The sequence below is a fragment of the Corvus kubaryi genome, unplaced genomic scaffold, assembly GCF_017639235.1.
Source record: "Corvus kubaryi isolate FWS band 111438036 unplaced genomic scaffold, C.kubaryi_AGA036_p1.0 37382, whole genome shotgun sequence".
NCBI classification, from domain to species: Eukaryota; Metazoa; Chordata; class Aves; order Passeriformes; family Corvidae; genus Corvus; species Corvus kubaryi.
In genome coordinates, this window is record NW_024581124.1 from 825,030 (window position 1) to 831,641 (window position 6,612).

Sequence of the window (6,612 nt, forward strand, 5' to 3'; positions counted from 1 at the left end):
CTTAATCCAGCAGGATATGCCAAATACCTCAAAGCAAAGTAATACCACAAAGCAAGTGCCAACAAGGCAAAACTGTATTTGAGTATGGAATTTCTTCCAGGTTTCTCCAGTTCATTAGCTGACAACCTGAAGCAAGTCTTCTTTTGGTTTCTGTTTTTGTTTTTTTAAAACCCTCCCCAAGTCTCAGGCTGCATCTGTTGGTCACACAATTACCCGTCTCAAATTTAAATTCTGATAATGAAACTCTTCTACCCAAATATTTTTAGCTTCAATTTTATGGCTTCCATATAGAAAGAGGAGGACTAACCAACAATAGAATTACTCTTAAAACCTTCAATTCTCCACATGCTACATCTTTTAGAAGAAAGTTAATGACTTTACTAGAATGTAAACTCTGTAACAAATAACTAACATAGTTGAGGAACAGCTTTGGAAACCAAAAATCCCTCACTTCCAACCTGTTCCGCTCCAACCACTGGCTCATATACGCTCTCTACATGTTCACAGCTGTTTTAACCTCTGCAGGAGGAAAAGGAAGAGGGGAGCAATAAGCTTCCTGCCTTTCAATGATGCTCAAAGAGCTACCACTAAGGATTATCTGAAAGAACACGCATGCGATTTCCACATCCAAAGAATTTCTGGCAGCACTTCCAACCCTTTCAAACTGGAGTGCCTCTGCAAGATCACATATATGCCATATATAAAATAAGGCAATTTATCAAACAGCCAAAAGTACCAGTACCCACACACCAAGATTAGTTGATAAATTTCCCATGTGTGTCAATCTTGCACTGTATCTTCATGAAATGTTAAGACATAAATTATAAAACCTGGGGATTTTATCCAACAGCAAGTTTTATGTCCAACTGTAGCAACTGAAATCCTTGACACTAAACTTCTAATAAAATCCTCATCCAAATACCCACTATTTCTTACTTTTTGAGGGATATACATTCAGCTTCATTTTGACTTTTGTATCCTTTATGTTGACTTGTTTTAAGGTTTGTTTCATTTGGATTTATATTGCAACTCTGACATGTGATTTCCCTTAAAATTTTTGCAAGCAGCCAAGCAAAGACCTTAAGCACAGAAAGATGGCACTCAACTTACATTCCTTCCAAGTCCTTCAGACCGCACAGAACACATGAGCTGAGACACACATGAGCTGTGGCTTTTCTTCAGCTTGTTGTGCCTGATTCTCTCTACTCTAACAACTCAAATGCAACACTCAGGGCTAAGCTGAATATTTAGAAAAGCACAAGCAAGAAACAAACATTTACTTTACCCTTTTCAAAATGTGAAAGTTCCCTTAAATTAAACCAGAGCATCATTTGAAGTAGTTGAGCCCACTGACACTTACTGAAAAGGCTGTTCTGGGGACCTTAGAGGTGGAAGAGGTGACCTTTTCAATCTGCATGAAGTCTTGGGCAAGAAGAGCTCATATACTCTGGTATTTGCCATTAGAATGTGTAGGGGAGAGTAGGAAACCAGCTGTCAAAGACCTTTAAATTCTAATAACGTGGCTCATTTTGCCTCTGTATCATTCACACCAAGAGAAAACTTTCCCAGCAAATCAGAAAGAACAGCAACCTAGCAATGTCTACCATTACTATTCAGGCAAAGCAGATATGCTACACATTCCAAAAAATTGTCATTGCACCCATTGCTTTGCAGAAATTACTGACATGATATAATTTTCATTTCCTTTACTACATGTTTAAAACTACCACAGCCTCTTCAATTGCTGCCTTATCTTAAGAGCACAACTCTACAGGAGCAGTAACATCAGCTCTCTCCCTTCTCCTGGGCAAAGATTTTTCACAAATCCACATGTGGGATTGAAGAAACTCAGCAAATTACTTTGCTTAGAAAGCCAGAGGTAACTTAGCTAGAAATTCATCATAAAAGCTTAAAATTAGCCACACCAAGGAAAATGTCCACCAAGCCCAGTACTGTGTGTTCAGAAATCAGCATTAGATAAGCCCCTAGGGATCTGTACAATGGTAAACACACAATGCTTCTTCCAACTCCAAAGAAATTACAACTCTGACTTCTTGAATGAGGGGCCCTCAATGGACTTTCTTCTACAAATTCAAGCAGCCATTTCTCAGATCCATAATTACCGTCAACAGCCCCTACACAAACAGATCCACTGCTCAGCCATGGACTCTGAGAAACCTCCTACTCCATGGATCTGCACCAGCTGTTTGTTACTTTAAAGCAATTTATTCTTGTACAGAAGGGCAGTGAATGAAAATCACTCAACACTCATCCCTCTTCTGCCTCTCACAACTGTGTTCAGCCCAACGATCCCACTCCTTTGCCCAAAGAGTCCTAGTCTACTCAGCTGTTCCTTGTACAAAAGCTGTCTCACACTTCTGATCATTCTGGTCACTCCAAACCACTTTCAGTTCTCCTCTATTTTACAGCATAAATGGGAACTGGCATTGAAGACCATGTGTTCAAACACAAACTATCCATATATTTACACAGCACGATAACATTTTATTGTTAGGTTTTTCCTAGCATAAATTTGGGGTTCAATCAAATAAGCACTGAGCAGATACTTTCATAAATTATTACAATCCTAAAAACTCAAACCTCAGTGAAAGTTGTCAGGTCACAGGGCATTATTTTAGATGTGAAGTTTAAAGAAGGTATGGACTTTGCACCCAGGAAAGGCAGCAGTAATAAATGAAGCCCTGGAAAACAAAGTTTCCTACACGGCTCAACTGTGATCCAGGAAGGGATCTGATTCCACAGGTAACTAATCATACACAATGATCTACCCAGTACGCAATGTCCAATTACTAAAAAAAAAAAGAAAAGAAAAGAACAGATGAGGTGATCACAGGACAGAAACTCAGCATGACAAAGCCATTGCCAGGCTGCTCTTTCCTCCAGGGTACCATTATCAAGAGAATGCCATTTACAGTGTTGGATAACTGTAACAGGTTAAAGCTATAAGACTTGTTCCATACTACTTGTGGTTTATAAATTGAGTACAGATACTGGATTTTTCTTCACTTCCTTCAATTTCTCAAAATAATGAAGAAGCCATTATTTGATAGCAATCACCTTCTTCCCCGAGTTCATGTCTTTATCAGATTATGTTGTTAGAGCCTGTTGAAACAAGCCAAAAGGCACAAGGTCCCTGCTTCAAAGGGACTGAAGCTTTCCCCTGCTCCTAATTGGAGATGTGTTGAGTTTTCTAACAGTAATGATGCATCAAAACAAAATGTGATATTTAAGCAGTAACACTAAAATCTTACACAGTGTGTTTTAAGACATTCTGACCTCTTCCAATAATTTCTAAAAAAAGATAAGCTTAAATTATTGAAGCTCCCAGCATCACATTGCAGGAGGAGGCAGACCAGGTTCATTAAAAACAGAACACCTTATGATATACCAGATGTCCTGTGGGCTCATTTGTTTAAAGTACCCAAATACACATAATGTACTTAAAGAAATACTGATAATGAAATAAGCTTGGAACAAAAAGATCCAAGTAAGATAATTGAAACTCAAGGAGAAGGTCCCATCTTTAAAAAAAATCCACCAGCGAAGAATAAAAGTAATTTTAAATATTGCACCATTTTTGTTTGTTGTTTATACAATAATCAATGAAATATAAAAACAGTTTCAGGTGAATTTCTACCTCAAAATGAATGAGTTTCTACTGAATTTGCTTCCAGCCCATCTAATATGTAACATTCAATGTGACTCACAAATCAATTCAAATATTTACATTCCACCATTACAGCTTGGAGAGATAAACTCCATACCTATATTTAAACAACAGCAGGCTCCAGTTTCCACAAGCTGTTATACATGAACAGCACCTTGGGGCTTGCAAGGGTTTCTTGGAACAGCAAGGGACTTCCTTTCCCACAGGGATCAGTGTTTGCCTGCATGAGTTGTCTTTAAGCACCTGGGCTCTCAAAACCCTGTGTGCTGAATATGTACAGGCAACAGCTGGATCATGATGCATCTGTATAGAGGTACTGAATGAAACACTGGGAAGGAGAAGCCAATCACATCACTTGTTTCTTACAGTCATTAGACCACCATTAGATTGCACTTTTAAATATTCTTCCTTGCTCTAAGTCAAAGACACGTGGAAGAGAAGAACACAACAATAATGATAATTTCATTCAAAATCTAATAAACCCACATTAAGTGCATGAAAAGCTTATAGAAAATGCATCTGAGCAAGAGATAATTCCAATAAGCACTCAGAAAAAGTGACGTTAAGAACTCCAAGGCAAAAACCTGTAGAGCCAAAATGTGCTGAAGTGCTTTTACTGTAAGCATGCAGCATCTCGGCTGTGCAGCATGCAATTCCCAGGTGTGCTGGATTAGCTGGCAACAACACTAACTTCTAGTGTCTATTATCTCCTGAATGACTGTAAGCATCATTCTAGTCCACTCAGTAAAACAAAAATCCCAAAACTGAGTGGGAAGAGGAAAAGACTGCAATGACAGCCCTGGATCTGGTGTGTGGAAGAGCCAGCCCTGCTATCAGGACTCACTCACAAATAAGAACAGTGAGGCAGCCCCCTGTGCCCGTGCAGAAATCAAAGGAATAAGAACTATCAGAGTATCCAGCACACAGTGTAAATTCTCTTCACCCTGTTTCTGGAGAGGTTTCAGAGCCAAGAAATTGGGAGTGACAGAGACTCCTCACATGCAGCGATGCCTGGAGGATCCGGAACCTGGGTACGTTAGAAGAGGCTGACTAAACTCACCGGTTTTTATCCTGCACTCCCTGCCCCACGGACAGGAATGCGTGACTGTCACACAGTCCTGCACACCTCTGCAGCCCTGACAGCATCTCACAAAGGGAGCTGGTGGTGAACGTCTACAGGTGGAGAAATTGTGACAAAGTGTCTTGGCCAAACTCATCCCGAAAGGTCAGTGGCAGAAATGGGAGTAAAATTCAGGACTATCAAGGTCCTGCATAGTGCATTATCCACCAGGCAAAGTATCACAGTGCTCTATAAATGAAGCCCTGCTTGGCTGAAGCCTGTGTTCTGCAGTGGTTGGATGTGTTCTAAATTGCTACAGATTTCAAATGCATACCCATATCAAAAGGTGCACCCATTAAAGAAATAAGGAAAGAAGTTACAGATCTAATCTCTTGTGATCTGCAAGGACTTGGGCTGAAAGTTTTTATTCAGCTGCTCCTGTGCTCCCACTGAAGATACACAGAGGCACAGGACAGTCTGACCACAGAGATTAAGATGTAAATGCTACATTTGTTTAGAGTAACCAAGCAGAAATGTAAAAAACATCTCAAATAAAGCACTTCCACATTTCTTCAGTTCACTACAACCTCTGGTTACAAGGTTGAGTCCACCTGCTGCCTATAGAGTCCCTGGAGAGCAGGCCAAGTAAACACACACACGAATGGCAACTCGAGGCTTAAGTTACTGTTGTCAAAATCTGCAGCATGAACACAAAGAACACAACACATGCAGAAAGGCAGCTGTAAAGTTGTACCTGGGGGTTTTAACTCAAAGCACACTTTTCCAGCTTGAATAAGCTGGTCTCCAGCTTAGTTTTATTCTAGATACCAATCAGCTACACGAGCCCAGCTAATGACATTTATACATTGACAGAGTATAAAATTTGCAGTTGAAATAAAGCTCTACCCATGAATCTGAGGGCAAAACTTGCATAAACAGAAGTGAGATCTTCATATTAGATTTCTTCTCACTGTTTCACCAGGAACAGTACAGGTATTAATCTGGAAATTCATCCTAAGTAGTGTAAATACTACATAAACACTGATGCTGTCCTGTAGGACACACAAGGAAAGTACAGAGCCTTCTTCTTCACTCTAAACTGTTTTAGCTCACACATCTCCTCAACATCACCAGAGGACTGACAGGTGGGATAATATATAAACTCAGGGCGTTGTTTTGAGAGAACTATTGGAAGAAACTTTTCCCTTCACGGAGAATGATAACACAGCTTAGTGCATTTGGGGACTTAATACTGTACTTGCCTCAGCAACGTGAGACCCGTGTGGTCAGTGCAGTGCACTGGACACCCACTCATCCCGAGGGGCACCTGGACACTCATCCCTCGACACTCATCCCGAGGGGCACCTCGACCTCTCCACAAAACTCCCTTCTCTCTCCTGCACGGGCTATACTCCATTCAAACTATCCCTCCGCACTTTCTCAAGCACGAAGCGGCCCAGGGGCCGTGCCTGGCCGGCGGAAGCAGCTCAGCGTTCACTCAGACTCTGCAGCCCTCCCTGCAGAGCCCGGGCGCGGCTGTGCCCAGCGAACACGCTGTGCCAGGCGAGACGGGTCCCAGAGGCTGCGGCGCCACGGCCCCCTCCAGCCACCTCCTGGGGACGAGCTCTCCGCGCACGGCCTTTGGGAACCCGGCCAGCTCCAGGGACCGGGCTCCGTTCCCGTCCGCCAGGACAGCGGGGGTGCAGACTTGTTGCTGCCGCTGCCCCCGCCCGCACCCGCCGTTCCCGGGGCGGCGGGGCTCCGGCACCCGCGGCCGCCCGGGGAGCGCTCGGCAGCGGCCCAAGGCTCCGCCCGCCCCGCGCCCCCTGCGAGTGCCGCCCGCCCGTTCCCCCGCCGCTCCCCC